Raw genomic sequence first — 18,075 nt, 5'->3', positions numbered from 1 at the left:
CCCTTGAGTGAGTTGCATAACATGAGTCACCTCAACATCCACCTGAGCAAACTTCAGACGCCTGCATAATGAGAAGGAGGAAGCCTTTAGAAGTGGCCGCTGGGATTTATTCAAACTGGTGAAAAACACAGAGGAGAAAGGGATCAGAGATACCAAAAGGCAATACTACAATGGACTTCAAGAATAGGTTTCTTCTAACAATCACATCCGTGTGTGTAGAGGTCCACAACAAGCCAAATTATAAAATTAAAAACTCAACAAGCTAAAGTACCCAGATTTGCTCAGCCAACTAAATGGGTATCCTACAATGTTATACCTCACAGTAGATATGTTAAAGTCATATTAGCCATTATTTATTTTCCCAGGGGTTTCAGGCACTCTAAAGACTGTTTTAAGCCACCTGTCCTGTCTCATTTTATTGTCTTGGTTTATTCTGTCATGCTCTCAGTTGGTTGTTTTTCTCCTTATAGCTTTTTAATCTGTTAGCCAATCATTTTATCTTCTGCTTTAAAATACTTAGTTTTGGCTTTTTACCCTGTCTTTTTCATTGGGTAACACTTTACTTGACGGGGCACTAATATAGTATTATACTATTACTTATGTATTAAGTAACCACAAACTAAGTCTTAGTTACATACTGATCTCATGTTAATTCATCATTAATGAATTGTGAAACATGTTTTATCTCAAAGTTACTGTAGCTGTAACTATATCTGTTAATTCTGCAAACCTTTGTGAAGTACTGAAGGAACAAGTCACGAATAACACAAGTGAAATACTGATGTCATGTTTGTTCATCATTAAAGAATCATGATGCATCTCTCATCCCAAGCAGTTACTATATGTTCCCATTATCTGCTAATTTCCTAAGACTTTGTACTACTGAAGGAAAAAGTAATGCATAGCATGTTAAATACTGATCTCATATTAATTCATCATTAATGAATAATGGTGCATCTTTCATCCCAAGCAGTTACTATATTTGTTACTATATATTTTAATTCTGTAAACCATTGTAAACTACTGAGAGAAGTAGTAAGGAATTGAGGAAGTAATGAATAACAAGTGAAATACTGATGTCGTCATTAATGAATCGTGATGCATCTGATCTCAAGTAGAAACTATATTCGTTCATGATTTGTTCATAAGTTGTAGTTCAGTACTAACTGATTTATTACTAAGTATTTATGGCCCAACAAGTAAAGTGTTACATTTAATTGTTTAAATGTGTCTTAGCTTAGTTAATTGTGCAGCACTTTGGGTGACACCTGCTGTAATTTAAATGTGCTATATAAATACAGACAACTTGATTTTGGACACTTTGAAAAACTTACATATCCTAAGAATGTGACAGCATCATCAGTTATTACACCTGTAAGCAAACTGAAAGGGGTCTAGTGAACATCTTATTTCTGTTTTCAAAAGGTTCATAATAATTTTCTAAAAACATTTCATAACTACTGAAGTCAAAGCAACTGATCAATAGTAGTTATTTTCCTTACAGCATGCTTTTTTAAGAACAAGAACAATAATGGAGTTTTTCCAGGAGGAAGGAACAGTATGTGTGTCCAAAGATTTCTGGTAGATGGAGCATCAGGCCTCTGCCATCTCTTCACTGCATGATTTCAGTAGGAACTGTCGGAGTCAGAAGCTTAATACCATCGAAGCCAGAGGCCGTCCTGGGGAAGGCACACGAAAAGGGTCTCTGTACAACATGCTGGGCCATGGTGATTTTTGGTCAGGTATAGATAATACATTTAGAGCCACTTCTTAATGTTGTGAGAAAACGGCTGTTTCAAACCTTGTATCAAAGTCATTGTTAACTAAACCATAAAATGGGATGGATATCTATCAAATATCATCATAAAAGGGCAGCAAAAAATTATCTTCCTACGGCAGCATGGGAAATTCAGTCTTCTCAAACCTATACTAGTTCTGTCATACACAGCAGTAGCTGAGACCATCCTCACAGCCTCTTTTACTATCTGGCTCAACATAGAAATGGCCTGATCTAAAAAGATAATACAGGACATCATCTGATCTGGTCATTGACTGCAGCCACCCTTAATCCAAGAACTGTATGCATCCTGGATAAGGAAGCGAGCTGCGATTATCACTGCTGATCCCTTTCATACTGGTCACAAGCTGAAAGGATCACAAACCAAAAATGTTTAATAAACAAACAAAAAAAACTTAATAATGCAGTATACAATTTAAACAGGGCATAATCAAAAGTCAAGATCAGAATATAATGTATGTATCTGAAAGCAAGCTATGCTGAAGCAGTTACCAAAACCTACGAAAAACTATTTACATTTCAGTATCAATTTGAGGTTTAAGTTTTGGATTTTAGGTCACCACCCGTGCTAAAATACCTTGTACATAAAAAAAACATTTGATAGCCAACCCATACTGTAACTTGTACTGCACAGGACATCTCAAAACACATGAAACACAAAAAGGTAAACAAGCTTTCATGTAATTAAAGGGGCCCTATTATGCTTATTTTCACTGTTCACAATTCTATTTTGGGGCCTACTAGAATAGGTTTACATACTTCATTGTTCCAAAAACACATTCATTTTCTCGTACTGGACATTTCTATTCATTCTGTCTAAAACATTCTTTTAGAGCTTTAACCTCCACCCCCGATGAGCCCAGTGTGCCCTGATTGGTCAACTTGTCCTATACGTTCTGCCCCTATCTTACAGTCAGCAGATAGATCCTTGCAAGTAGGGAGCCAATAAGGATTATGTTGCATGGTGACCTCACCATGCCACAGAAGTAAGGGCAGGAATTCCAACAATGCGTATCAGGCAAATTAGAGAAGAGGAGTTTCTGTGGTGGGAGTTACTCCCTTTGGCAGGTACTTTGGGCCTTAAGAATTTGAAGACCATTTACCATACATAAAGCTATATGTATATACCATACATAAAGCTATATAACAAACTAAAGGTAAGGAAAAAACCAGAAAAGCATAACAGGGCCCCTTTAACTGCGCTTGAATCAAAAATTCAGATTCTGCTTCTTAATAATGAGTTTTAGTTGCGTTTTGCAAAGGACTCAGTAAATCCCTTTGGGCGGCACAGTATACTGACGGATACTGTGCTCTCCTCCCGAAATGGCTTCTTGTGTGCCCCTGTTTAGCGATGTCGCCTTGGCCTGTCAGACTCAGCTGATGCTTCCCTCTGATTCTATCTGAAGCATGACGTATGTGCCCCCCAGCGGCTGACACCTTGGTGCTCATGAGGCCTTAATTTCCAGGATGTGACTTGCACTGCTACCTCCCAGCCCTCACCGCTCATCTCCTTCACATGTACTACTGCCTGCTATTCCCTTGCTTCCTCCGCCTCCACTGCCCCTCCTCTCCCCATCCACTCCCTGTCTCCCCACTTCTTTGGACTCCAGGCAGAACAGTAAGACTAGAGGAACTGTGTTCCATGGAATTGAACACATATTTAGCCCTCCACCCCGCTCTCTTTCACATATGCTCTTTCCATCCCATTCTTCAATCAAACTCATTCACTTATTCCATCCATTTAATTCCCGCCACACTTAGTGTTATTATGAGCACATTTATACCATTTCCTCCAATTTGCTGCTGGATAAAAATAGTAGCTGCTGTGGTAGGTCAGACTGAAGCGGAGGCTAAAAATATACAAGCCAGAAGGGAGTGCTTAATGATTAAAGAAGATTAGGACAGTCCTCTTCTACCTTCAGAGAGATATAAGCTTTTTGTCGGCTCTGCCTTACAGTGAAGCTGCAGTGAGGTCACGCAGACATTGTGGTTGAGTCGCTGCATTTCATAAGATTGCATTTCAATGTCTCTTCCCTCACTCTCCAGGCACATCGCTGTCAAGATGGAAATTCTCCTTTTCACCAAAGCACGCCCTTCTAAAGCTCCACTGCATTTGTTGCACGTCAAAGGAAAGATGTTGCTTTACATATTAAAAAATAACACCAAGCAACCAAATTTGCCTCAAGTGAGAAAATCTCTTACAATAATCGCTATTAGGATGAGTACCGCATTATGGGACATCATCCCCAGCAAAACATGAGGCTCCTTTCTCATTAAAATTCTACATATGATCCATTCATCTTTCAGCTTATCCAATACAGTATTAGGGGGAAACTGCAGCACAGGCCACACCATCACAGGGCAAACACACACACACACACACACAGATTAAAAATCTATATCTTTATGTGTACTCTCCATTAATTTATATGGGCATAACCCTAACCCCAATCTAAACTTCTACCCAGTCCTAACATTAATCATAAGTAACCAAACAAAATACAAGACTTTTGGCATTTTTTGTGTTTTAATCGCATTCACAGAAACTCCACAAGCTGCATTGCAAATTTTGAGAAAAGCTGCTGCAAAATCAAGCATTTTTGGTTGCAACAATCACAAAAGAAACTCAGTGAAATCCTGTAGGGACTGAACTGGCAGTGTGACAGACGGTGACTTGTTCTCCTGCTGGGACAAGCCATTAAAGGACCAAAGGCTGATGAGAGTACTGACTGTAAACCATGCGTCAGCAGGCAGACTGACAGACAAACTACCTTACAGATGAAAGACTTATATAAGCCAGCGAGTCCCGTTTGTGGCCATTTACATTCCAGTTCTAAATCTGAGCACACACAGTGTAGCACCAAAATGAACAGCCATTATCATCCCAATACTGACCCCAGTCCAGAAAGCCCTCAAGCAGGGCCAGCATCAAAGGTTTGTATGAAAGAGAAAACAGAGAGGCAGCTGATGAAAAAATCATATATATATACTGAGAGAAAGAAGGCAGAGAGCAAGTCAGGCAAGACACAGCAATCCCATTAAAGAGGTGACATGAAGCCAAACAAAGACCAAGGGGCAGTAATGATAAACACTCAGCACCCTTAGTCTGCTCAAACACACAGAAGGCACCAAAGGCCTCAGACAAGCCATACTCTAATTATTGGTAACTGTACTACAATTTTTATGTCCCCATCATTAATATCAGCTGTATCACCCTATAACCACTGATGCTGGTCAGGGTAATGGGGGCCCCTAATGGATCCCAGGAGCAAAGGGCACAAGGCTGAAGTGCACCCAGGATTTCAGGCCATTGCAGGGCACACAGACATACAATGGGCGATTTAGAATTAACCAAACTCCGTGACTATAGGTTCACTGGTGTCTCTGAATTACACTAAGATGTGTGTGTGTGCCACATTGTGAACATTTCACACTAAATAAACAATTAAGAATACTAATATCTGTCAGGGGGCTGCCAAGGACTAGGTTGAAAAGTGCGGTCTTAATCAATTAAACACTTTCAGTTAGTCAATCATTCAGTTAGCTTCTTTACTAATAAAAATAAAGAAATAAAAGAAACATATTTCATACCCCAAAACCGCTTGATCAAATCTAAATTTAAAATCAGTTTAAATTAAAAGCCTTGTTTCAAAGAACACTTTCAAAACAAGTGTTGAAAAAGCATCCAATGAACCAGACTGAAAATAAGGTTAAATGAGGATGACAGCGAAGAGAGAGCACACTATTGGCATGATCGTCTAAGTATAATCGAACTCAGTAAAAATGGTTTCATGTATCATTAAAATAAATATTATGACCACCACTACTGCTTATAATAATAACAACAACAAAAATAATAATAATAATAATAACAGCGTAAAACTTATTGATGTAATAACTTCTAAAAGAAATAAGAACATAAGAAATTTACAAACGAGAGGGGGCCATTCGGCCCATCAATCTCATCAAACTAATAACTCAGAGTTGTTAAAATTTTATCTAGCTCTGATTTAAAGGAACCCAGGGTTTTAGCTTCCGCTACACTAGCAGGAAGACTATTCCATACTCTAACTACACGCTGTGTAAAGAAGTGCTTCCTCAAATTTGTTTTAAAATGTTCTCCCACTAATTTCCACTTATGGCCACGAGTTCTAGTATTTAAACTAATATTGAAATAGCCATTTGGCTGAACAGCATCCAGACCCGTTAGAATCTTATAGACCTGGATCATGTCCTCCCTTAGTCTCCTTTGCTCAAGACTAAACAGATTTAGCTCAGCTAACCTCTCCTCATAAGACATTCCTCTAAGACCAGGAATCATTCTCGTAGCCCTCCGTTGCACCTTTTCTAAGGTAGCAATGTCCTTCTTAAGGTATGGTGACCAAACTTGCATACAATATTCTAGGTGGGGTCTTACCAAGGAATTATATAAATGTAACATCACCTCCCTTGACTTAAACTCCACACACCTAGAGATATAACCCAACATTCTATTCGCCTTTTTTATTGCTTCCCCACACTGGCGAGAGTGGGAAATGGAAGCATCAACATACAAACCAAGATCTTTCTCTTAATCGAGTACTTTTATTTCAGTGGAACCCATAAAATATCTGTACTTTATATTTCTGCTCCCTGTATGGATTACCTTACATTTATCTGTGTTAAATTTCATCTGCCAAGTATCAGCCCAGTCGTTAATTAAATCCAGATCCCGTTGTAGCCTCTCTGCTGCTAGATCAGTATCTGCTACACCACCCACCTTGGTGTTGTCTGCAAATTTAACCAGTTTACTGTATGTATTTGTGTCAATATCATTAATATAAATTAGGAACAATAGTGGTCCTAAAATTGAACCCTGCGGTACCCCACTATGAACTCAGGCCCACTGTGACATTGTGCCTCTAATAACTACTCGCTGCTTCCTGTCGGTTAATCAGTTTTCGATCCAAGCTGCCACAGTTCCTAAAATCCCTGCAGCTTTGAGCTTTAGCAAGAGCCGTTTGTGGGGGACAACATCAAAGGCCTTCTGGAAATCTAAGTAAATCACATCGTAGACCTTTTTGTGATCAATTTCACTTGTAGCTTCCTCAAAGAACTCAAGTAGATTCGTTAAACAGGATCTACCTCTCCTAAATCCATGTTGGCTATCCCTCAGAATGTTATTTGCATCCAGGTAATCTAGCATTTTCACTTGGATTATAGCTTCTATTATTTTTCCAGTAATGCTAGTTAAACTGATTGGCCTACAGTTTGCTGGATTACTTCTATCCCCTTTTTTGAATATGGGTGTTATATTAGCATGCTTCCAATCTGAAGGTACCACACCCGCAGATAACGATTTCTGGAATATTAAAGTTAAAGGTTGGCTAATAATATCCCTCATCTCTTTTAAAACTATAGGTAAGATGCCATCAGGGCCCTGCGATTTATTTATTTATCATCATCAGTAGCTGGATATTATCCCCCATTAGCCATTTGTGAATGATGCACGTGAGATATGGGTGCGATGTTACACGGATGCTAGGACTTGAGGCTCCCCCGCATTCCGCCGCCGGCTGCGCGCGCACCCGCGGCCACGTGATCACCTCTGCGACTCGCAGGTGAGGAATGCGCGCAGGGCTTTTACCGGCAGCGTCATCGTCGGCGTCCCCGTGCAGTGCTGCGGGGCGCCCCAAATGCGCGCGCTGTCGCACCCCAGGGGTCAACCACAGCGAGGAAAACGCAAGGCAGTCTATGAACTGCATGCCAAATGTCACATATGCACTGTTTTTATAGCCAACTCAAGATCTATATAACCATAAAATTAAATAATAGCGGAGCATGATCGTCATTACACCATTTATTTTGATACGGTCTAGAATCAGCAGGATACAGTGCAGCTAACTGCGCAGACTGATTGTGGAAGGTGGTAGATTACCCAGCCATCGACCTGCCTAGTAATATTCGTTAAATTACTTCGCTTTCCAAAAAAGACGCTGACTACAGTTCTGTAAGCAAAGCTGCATTCACGGAGACTTCAGAAACAATTGAACCGTTACATTGATAATGACGAAGTAAGGTTTTGCTCACCTTGAAGAGTCCCAAAAATTAATAAAATGCAATGCTCACATCATTTTGAGTGAAATCCCGTTACTGCGCATCAACATAGTAGTCGTGTTTGCTGCAACTGCCGTTTTGTCCAAATAATGCCAAAAAGGTCTCTTCAGAGCGATTAGACAAACATCCTAAATGATGCGACCGACAAAAATAATAAACTGACGTGTCCATCAGAATTGGTAGGTATGAATCACGCTTTACCGAAGGGTCCTCATCCTTGGCATAATGCAAACACCTCAGTGTGTCATCGAGGTAAAAGGTTTTTAATGATAAAAATTGAAAAAAAGGTAGTTGTAGGTGACCAACTAGGAATTCGGCCATGCAACGCTCACGTCCCAGTAGACATTGTGACAGGGGAAATGTATCCCCTGACCACCACCACCACCACACAGATCAGAAATTAGAAAATAATGCGCGCTAAATGTTAGCACCAAGCATCCGTAGAAATGTCGTCCGATCAACCAGATGATTGTTGATTCTTCTCTCCCCCAACGGTAGGTCGATACTGTAAGTGGTTTCCTCGCAGCTGTTCTCCGTTCCAACAGTTCATTCAGGGCGCTGAGATAATGTTTATTTCTTAATCAGAGTGCCAGTATAATACACAATGACAGCATCTCACGTCTAACCGGCAATGCTGCAACATGTGAGCTTTGGTGTGCTAGTGCAAGCTGTATCTATGCCATCTCTCTTGTCAGGCGTTTAAGTAGTTACATCTTTTTTTTAATAAATCAAGCTAGCTAGCTACCCTTCCTTCTATCATATACATAGGCACTGTGCTGTGATGGTGGAAGTCCAAGAGCCGTCCACTTTGGGAAAGTCAACAATTAAATACAATTAAAGTAGCACAAACCGGTGGCGATTTCCTTGATAAATTAGCTTTCGAGCAAGAAAATTTTACATTTTGAAAAAGGGAAAAAAAACATGAAGTGACAACAAAATGGCGGCTGTGTTAAATCAACTGTGCCCCGAAATGGATCTCCCCGTCAATTTCTTCTCTTTCACGCCTTGTCGTTCTCACATCGATTGTCGCTCGTCCAATCTCCCATGTCACCGATCTCACTCGGGGCACGCATTGTACCTTAGCCGAACCGAGTCGAAGCGGAGCGGGCCTCCTTCACAAATCCTGGCCTCCTCTCTGCTGAGCCCGTATAAATTCTGTCAGCAAACCACTGGCATTCTCCCAGGAACAGGGAGGGAGGCCAGCCGGGCGAAGGAGGAGGGGAGGGCTGGAAAAGCCTCATACGACTTTTTCACTTTCTTCCCTTTATTTTACTTGATTTAATTATTAGACTTATTGGTTTTGTTCTATTCAGAAAAAAATGTTGAATATTTTAACGGTGTTGCCTTGTGTTCCCGAAAAAAAACAGAACAGTTATGATTACAGTGGGAATTATTATTATTATTATTATTATTATTATTATTAATAATAATAATAATAATAATAATCTTGCCTGTGACTAAATGTCCATGCCCATGAGATATTCGTTACCCCTGCTGACCGACACTCCTTTATTATAATAATAATAATAATAATAATTCTCCAATCAATATGTAACGCAGCAAGAAGATATTCTCAGGAAGTAAAGCTAAATATATAAATAGTAACCTAAAATTTATTTCTAAATAATCATCATAGATGTCACTCAGAAAAAGAGCCATCTAGTTATTTTTATTGTGACTACAATCAGAACAACTTTTGCTGTTGATCTTAAATTGGCCGCCATGATACAAAGCCGTCATCAACACTTTGGTACTAATACGAAAAGCAGAAACACCTTTAATTCTCCATGACTGATTACCCACTTAAAAACTGAGGTACAGATTTTCAGAAATGATTACCTCTGGAGATCTCTTGGGATATGCTGATTATTTCAAACAGCTATACCATTTGGCTTTTCTATACTGAGAGTCTTCATGCCACCTTTAAGAAATATGGCCACTTAAGAACATGAAAATAGATGAACTAATCAAAGGCGGTCTGTAAATTCCAGAGTCCATCTATTGCTACCTCATTTCTCAACTAATGTTCCATGTGCAATATCTGACTGTTACATTTGTGCAATATTTCTCCTTATCTACACGGCATTTCTAGTGCATTACTAAACATGTGTGCTATATTTAATTGAATTTTATTATATTTTACTTCTACTTATTGGTATTTTTCTTTAAATTTTTATATCTATATTTTTCCATTCTAATACTTTTTCCTAAACTATTTCCTTTTTTTTCCTTTCTTCCCAGTAAATTAATCAGAGCAACTGTATAACCAAGACAAAGCAATTTCCCTTTGGGATTAATAAAGTTCTTTGAATCTTGAATTTTGAATCTTGAATCTTAAAGAACAAGCCCCACCCCATGCTTATTTTTTTCTACAGCTAATTTTTTCCTGTGTCCTGTGGTTATTTTCACAGTGCCCTCTGTAGTCTGTTGTATTACTTTCTTAATAGCATTTAAAGGCTTAAATATCATAGCCCAGTGCACACTGGTTTAATTTGCCAGCTTGCAGGCTCAGGTTTTTCCATATTTCATGAACCCACTCCACTTTCCTTCAGGTCAGAACCAAACTAGCTGTCTTTCAAGAGCAATGGAAATACAAATAATTAAAAAACCAAATCTACATTTGGTGAATCCACTTTTATAACATTCCATAACAGGTCCCTGTGAAACCCCTTCACTCAATACTGATTCCTTCCTGCACCACAATCGCAGTCTTGATCCACTTGGCAGAACCTTGCTGCAATTTCCACTGACATCCAAGCCTCCCCCCCATCCAGCCTCCATCTGCTGTAACGAGCGACCAGCAGCGGTTATAGCTGTACACTAACTCAGTACTGTACAGTCTTCTGGCTTCATACAGCGATCTCCGTTTCCATCTGTCCCCGTAAAACAGACCTACTTCTTTGATCAGAATTGCAGCGATCTGGAGTTCATCATGACATCAGCCAAAGTGCCCTCCAGGTGGCGCACTGGCTTGGCACTGCACACTCTGACAAGAACATGCTATCACATCCAAGATAAGCAGACACACTAAATTACCTGAAGAGCATGTGAGGGACACATAAGTCCCTTTCAAAACTATAATTAGCTTTAAAGAATATCGATTTTCATATGACACTGGTCTTAAAGTGAATTATGTGCAATTATTGCCTTCTAAATCTGTCCATGGTTTTCAACATTATTGATGACTATTATATGTATATTATAATTTGTGGAACATGTAGGCCTTTGCTCTGAAGTTTGCTCTTACTGGGAAGTCGTGATTAACAGCTTTGGATTTAATCATACTGAATGTGAGCAGTGTTGGGAATATCTTATTACAATTAGTGACGCTACTAACTACTTTTTTCAGTAGCTTATCAATAGTGCAGCTACTTTTAAAACGCTGTAGCTTTTCCAGTAATAATGTTATAGCAATAATGAACTAAGAAAATGGTAATAAAAAGGTTAAAAAATACACAAAAAATGTGACTTAAAGATGATATAATTTTATTACACAGTATACTATACATGTGATCATTTTTGCATAAGATTTTAAAATATTAAAATAAAGGGCCGACTTGCAACCAAATCGACTTTCGGACCGGTCAGTCGGAACATATCGCAGTTGTAAGTCGACGACGACCTGTGTTATTTTTCTCTCTTTAAAAAGACTGGTATTTTCAGCCACCGGGTGTTTCCGTCTCATGTTGTCTGTTTGAATACTCTGGGGACGGATTGGGGAATTTAGACACTTTAATTAAAATGCATCGGAACACTGGTTCTTGGACAGATCTTTTCAAGATCTTTTTTTTATTGTTGTAACCCAGGGGTAGCCAATCTTATCGGCAAAGGGCCGGTGTGTATGCAGGTTTTCGCTGCAACTGCCTAATTAGATTACTAATTAGAGGACTGATTGGCTGAAGAGTCCTCACACCTGGGTTTGAACAGCTGACCTACAGGTTATCCCAAAAACCTGCATACACACCGGCCCTTTCTTGGTAAGATTGGCTACCCCTGTTGTAACCCTTCTGATTTTCTCACAGCAGTGTGGCAGTGTGCATAAGAGCGATTGTGAGGCTGAAAACATGAAACATTACAGTAGCTTCATTCCCTTAAAAATAGACAGGATAGGCTAGATCATGTAGTTAGAAGGTATGGCATATAAATATGGTAAAACAGAACCAAGACTATGAAAATTTCATGCAGAATTAAAATATTACAAAGAAAAGAAAGGACATTGATGTATGTCTTGACATGATGGGATGGCTTTGTGAGTAGCCTCACACTGACTGCTTTGGGGTTCCATGTCTCTGTATTGCGGGGTGGGGTGTGCATGCTCATGAGATGCGCCTTTCATCTCTCCTTCTGATGCTCCATTTAGGTGCAGTACAGGGATAGGCTTGTTAAATCACTGAAAACAGTTAATTACCATTCCTGTCTTTTTAGTGGTGTGAAAGGTATAAAATAAACTCCCTTTGCTTCTTTGGAAGAGCAATTTTTTGAAGTGCATTTGGTCATGTTCCCTGCTGTTAAAGTTAAGCTCTGAATAAAATCCCTAAATACATCATTTTAACCTCAACATCACATGGATCTGTTTGTGCTCACTATAATGTGTCACAGGCTGAGTGGAGTATTGAGTTACAGGAAGAGTGAGAAGAAGGATAATGTGGTATCATATGCTGAATGCCTTCACATTAAAGAGTCACATATTAATTTTAAGTCACTAGAGGTCTTGTCCATGTCCCACCATATCAGAGATGTCAGTGACATCACATGTAATGCAGACACATGTCAGGGTTTTATAAAAGCCATTCAGACACAAAAGATCAGTCAAGGCATATATTACTACTTGTTGAAATATACACTCACCTAAAGGATTATTAGGAACACCATACTAATACGGTGTTTGACCCCCTTTCGCCTTCAGAACTGCCTTAATTCTACGTGGCATTGATTCAACAAGGTGCTGAAAGCATTCTTTAGAAATGTTGGCCCATATTGATAGGATAGCATCTTGCAGTTCATGGAGATTTGTGGGATGCACATCCAGGGCACGAAGCTCCCGTTCCACCACATCCCAAAGATGCTCTATTGGGTTGAGATCTGGTGACTGTGGGGGCCATTTTAGTACAGTGAACTCATTGTCATGTTCAAGAAACCAATTTGAAATGATTCGAGCTTTGTAACATGGTGCCTATCCTGCTGGAAGTAGCCATCAGAGGATGGGTACATGGTGGTCATAAAGGGATGGACATGGTCAGAAACAATGCTCAGGTAGGCCGTGGCATTTAAACGATGCCCAATTGGCACTAAGGGGCCTAAAGTGTGCCAAGAAAACATCCCCCACACCATTACACCACCACCACCAGCCTGCACAGTGGTAATAAGGCATGATGGATCCATGTTCTCATTCTGTTTACGCCAAATTCTGACTCTACCATTTGAATGTCTCAACAGAAATCGAGACTCATCAGACCAGGCAACATTTTTCCAGTCTTCAACTGTCCAATTTTGGTGAGCTTGTGCAAATTGTAGCCTCTTTTTCCTATTTGTAGTGGAGATGAGTGGTACCCGGTGGGGTCTTCTGCTGTTTTAGCCCATCCGCCTCAAGGTTGTGCGTGTTGTGGCTTCACAAATGCTTTGCTGCATACCTCGGTTGTAACGAGTGGTTATTTCAGTCAAAGTTGCTCTTCTATCAGCTTGAATCAATCGCCCCATTCTCCTCTGACCTGGCATTTTCGCCCACAGGACTGCCGCATACTGGATGTTTTTCCCTTTGCACACCATTCTTTGTAAACCCTAGAAATGGTTGTGCGTGAAAATCCCAGTAACTGAGCAGATTGTGAAATACTCAGACCGGCCCGTCTGGCACCAACAATCATACCACGCTCAAAATTGCTTAAATCACCTTTCTTTCCCATTCTGACATTCAGTTTGGAGTTCAGGAGATTGTCTTGACCAGGACCACACCCCTAAATGCATTGAAGCAACTGCCATGTGATTGGTTGATTAGATAATTGCATTAATGAGAAATTGAACAGCAATTGAAATTTTCTACCCTAGTTGCTTTATATTGTAAATAGCAGTTCATTTACTTTAATATTTTTCATCTACAGACCATTTTACAGGGCCTCATTCTGACCTTTTTATGCTGGGGATAGTCTACACCGCCCTACAGGGCCTCATTCCAACCTTGTTCTGCTGTGATTGGTCTGGATCATTCTACAGGGGGGTCATTCTGACCTTGTTGTGCTGTGAATAGTGTATACCGCTCTACCATGCCTCATTCACACCTTGTTATGAGTGTTGTGGTTCATTTTATGGGGCCTCATTTAGATCTTATTTTGAAATTACAATGAAATGGTCAGAGAAACACATAAAAATATTTTTGTCAATTAGGTATTTTAACTGAAAGTTAACTTAAAAATACAGGTGTCATGATAGCTTCATTATTCACTGTGTCAGCTAACCAAATTTAGTGCAGATAACTTGCGAGTTTTTGCTGACTCAGCATGTGCCAGTGACATTGATTCAAGTCACTGTCATGCACTGCGAACATACCAGTCATCATGCCAGAGAAATGCAGGCTGCCAGAGAAAGCAGTCAGCATTGCCATAAGGCCAGCTCATCCTCTATGCATGACTATTTGGAGCATTTATTTGATACTTTATTAGCGTAGAAGACATATTTCTGGATGGATTCAAAATCAGACAAAGTTGTTGAGCTAATAAGGTGGTTTAATAAAGATATGTAAGCTGAAAATCCCATGTTTAATATCCATTGGAACATGGTATATATCTAATCAGGTTTAATGATCGTAATTGACTTTATGTAATTAAGTATTAACTGGACATTATCCAGCTTTGATGGACATTATCATCATGGGGGGTGATGGTTTTGCACCAGAGGGAGGTGGGTTCAGTGGGCCCCTGCTGTCATTCTGCTCGGACTCTTCCTGCACACCTTTAGCAGGGGGCGCCGCCCAGCTTCACATGGAATGTTCCCAGTGCCCATCACTGCTTTCTCATATTCTTCTTCCCACTCAGTGCACAACACATTTAACGGCAGGTCTTATATCTTATCGTTTCACAAATGTTTCTACTCTGTTTACTTAGTAACTACAACTAAACTGCAGCCCATAAGTCATATATTATTTCCACTCATCTTTTCAGTCTGTATTCCATTCCCTTGCTCCCCTTGTGTGTGAAGTAGTACCACATATCACCACCTGTCCCTGTCCCACCCCTGTCTGCAAGGCACCAGTTTGATGGCTCGATTCTCACTGGGAACTCCAGTCAAAGATAATGGGGGCAGGGCAGGATGGTAGTAGGGGTGATTCTGATGGCAATGATAGTACAAATGCATTCAATAAGACCACAAAATACTGTTTCTGAGGTGCAGGAGGCTAGGAAATCTTTAAGGGTTTTGTGTTTCTTAAATATATGAACAAATTCAGAGGTGGGTTCTGCTCACTGCTCACAGCCATCATATGCTCATATCCTAAAGTGTGAAACAGTTATTTCAACACAAAACTCATCTTAATCCAAGCAAACTACTGCTATTATTTATTTTCATGTATTTTCTTTGGAAAATCAAACCAGACAAATTCAGCTTCATTTTCATTGCAATAAATGTGTCTCCAGACTTTCATAGTCCACTTCTAAACATCAAGGACAGATGATTAAGGATTGCCTTGGGCAAATGATGATGACTGTCTCACCTGCCACTCTGACACATTTTATTGAACCTATTCTTCAACCATGCTGCTCTGCCTGGGGTGTAGCATTGCAATAGATTTTTTATCAGCTTTTGTTTCTGTGAATTTTATCTGCTAAAAGTGTATATGTGATGGTACATAGGCAGAGATGATTATTGAACTGGGTGTGTGCACCCATATGATAGCAACTGTCATCTGTTCTATGTAGATTGACTTGGTTTGTGGGAAATGTAGAAACAGACACACCCAAGACCAGGGCTAGACTGGGTTTGTTTAGGCAGGAATCCTAACTAGGCCTAGACATGTCAAATTTGTTGTGCACACATACACTCACAAACTCACAAACACTAACACATAATTTTACACATCAATAAAAATAAGGCCTAATTTCAAAATAACAATTTTGTCCTACCTTATAAGGTCAGTTGGCAGCACAATAATTTGCTATTTTCTGTCAGGTTGTCAGTGTTAGCTTCAATGTGATGTCCCATTAAAATCTTCTCTGTTGACATCAAAAGGAGGTCTTTCTTGAGAGAGAAGTTTATCTTTAAATGTAGGACGACCCTATATGTTACAGAGTTGAGATCAATTTATGGCAAAAAATGTATGGAAAGCAACAGAGAAAGTAAACTAACACTCAATTTGCAAATTCATGCCTACTAGTGAAGTGGATGTCAACCTTCTTTTATCCAAGGTCCCCCTGTGTCCAGGCAAGCATGTTTGTCCACCCCCTCAATGCAATGTCCACATTTCCGCGAAATCGAAAAGGAGGCAAAAGCAGCTGTCATTGGATTGGTTAAAGTCGCACAAAAAGAAAAAGATTTCATTGAGCCAACAGATAGCAGTGATTCCGTTAGTTATAGAGGGTCGTCCTACAAAATAACCCTCCTCTTCTCCTCTCTCTCGTCTCCCTCACACCATCCACGATTCTTTTCAAAGGTAAAGTGCAGGTTAATTTGTTTTATGCATTTTTACTTTATAATTTATATTAAATCATTTTTATATTAATATTTTTGGGTTGTGGAATGAATCATCTGAGTTTCCATTATTTCTAATGGGAAAATTCGCTTTGATATATGAGCGCTTTGGATTATGAGCATGTTTCCGGAATGAATTATGCTCGCAAACCAAGCCACCACTTTTATTTTAATTTGCTTACACTGCCAAAGAAAGTAATTTCTTTTAAGCATGACTCAAATAAGGTTTCACTCCACTATGTCCAACAGCACTCTTATTTTCTCAGTTGATGATATTGCTTTCAAAACCGAAGGTGAATGTTTGTGAACAAAGTAACAAAATATAAAACCTATTTGGTTCATTAGCAATATACTGCATGTGCATTTTGCACAAAAATATCTGGTTTGCTTCACCATCTAATTATTAAAAGGTTTGCTATTGATGGCAGGCCAGGCCACCAGGAGATCTCCCGATGGTCAGTCTGGGCCTGCACATGATACATGCTCAGTCCCAAATTAATGTTTCTGAAAGGTTCTCCTGCCATACAGTAGACCGCTATAAATTTTGATCATTGGTCATTATATCCTCAAAGATCAAAATGAGACCCTGTTGAATGTGACTTTTAATCACTCTGTGAAGTTTACAAAGTATTGGCAAAATTTTGGAGAAGCCTTGTCATAATCTACTTGTCTTTCACAGCATGCTTCTCAGTCTTCTAGAAATTTCATTATAGCCTGAAAATCCTAAATTATCCCAACCCGAGACTCACAGAGACGGCTGAGCAGCAGATGCTCCAGGTGTCTGCCAGTGAATCATTTATTACCCCTGGTAGCAACAACATTTTGCTCTCTTTCATTTTTCTGCTTGCTGCTGTTATCAGGCCTCCAGGCTCATATGCTGCTTTATCTGTGAATTTAGTGACTTTCTCCCTGATTTTCTTGTCACCACTGATGAGATTATTATAACAGAAGATTTAATATTCAGGTAAGGAGCATGCACTGATTACAGCCTGTTGCTGTACCTACCACATGTATCCATTTTCCATTTACATGACAAACCACCTCAAGGATGAGAACCTGAGAGCAGCCATGTCTCTGTCTGTGTGGTGTTGTGATTGTTAGATTGTGGGGACCAGACTTCCCCACCTTGTGGGGACATTTCTGTGAATACCCACAAGGAAAACCTAAATTTTATAAAAAAAACTGTGAATGCAATAAAACACTAAAATTTTCAGAAGTCTTATATTTTATTTGCTTACTTATGATTAAGGTTAGGGTTTTTCCCATAGAAATGAATGGACAGTCCCCATGAAGATATGAATACAAATGTGTGTGTGTGTGTACAGTTTGCTCTACAATGGGCAACTTCCACCATCTAAATACATATAGTGAAGTGAATTAGAGGTTCTAAATTACCCATAGTGTGTAAATGTATATGTGCATCCCTTAACAGCTGGCACTGGCTCCAGGCCCTGTGAACCCTGTACGGGATGACAATGCATGCAGTAGGTCCTACTTATTGTCATCAT

General features: G+C 39.6%; 1 protein-coding gene across 7 annotated transcripts in view; it reads right to left on the bottom strand.

The window, feature by feature from the left end:
- Positions 1-9,097, bottom strand: part of LOC111858202 (histone-lysine N-methyltransferase ASH1L-like) — a 79,294-nt gene extending 70,197 nt beyond the window's left edge. The window contains exons 1-4 of one of the 7 annotated variants that reach the window (XM_072705607.1): positions 7,868-9,096; positions 1,503-1,679; positions 1,335-1,383; positions 31-115 (exon numbers count right to left, since the gene is read on the bottom strand). The gene's annotated coding sequence lies outside the window, so the exon portion shown is untranslated. Of the gene's footprint in view, positions 1-30; positions 116-1,334; positions 1,384-1,502; positions 1,680-7,867 lie in introns of all 7 variants that reach the window. The other 6 variants (XR_011984933.1, XM_072705606.1, XM_072705608.1 and 3 more) reach the window with 6 other exon arrangements.
- Between the last annotated feature and the right edge of the window lie 8,978 nt (positions 9,098-18,075).

This window comes from Paramormyrops kingsleyae, chromosome 23 (genome assembly GCF_048594095.1).
Source record: "Paramormyrops kingsleyae isolate MSU_618 chromosome 23, PKINGS_0.4, whole genome shotgun sequence".
NCBI classification, from domain to species: Eukaryota; Metazoa; Chordata; class Actinopteri; order Osteoglossiformes; family Mormyridae; genus Paramormyrops; species Paramormyrops kingsleyae.
Note: the sequence above shows the minus strand (reverse complement) of the source record. Positions and strands in the feature narration are given on the sequence as shown.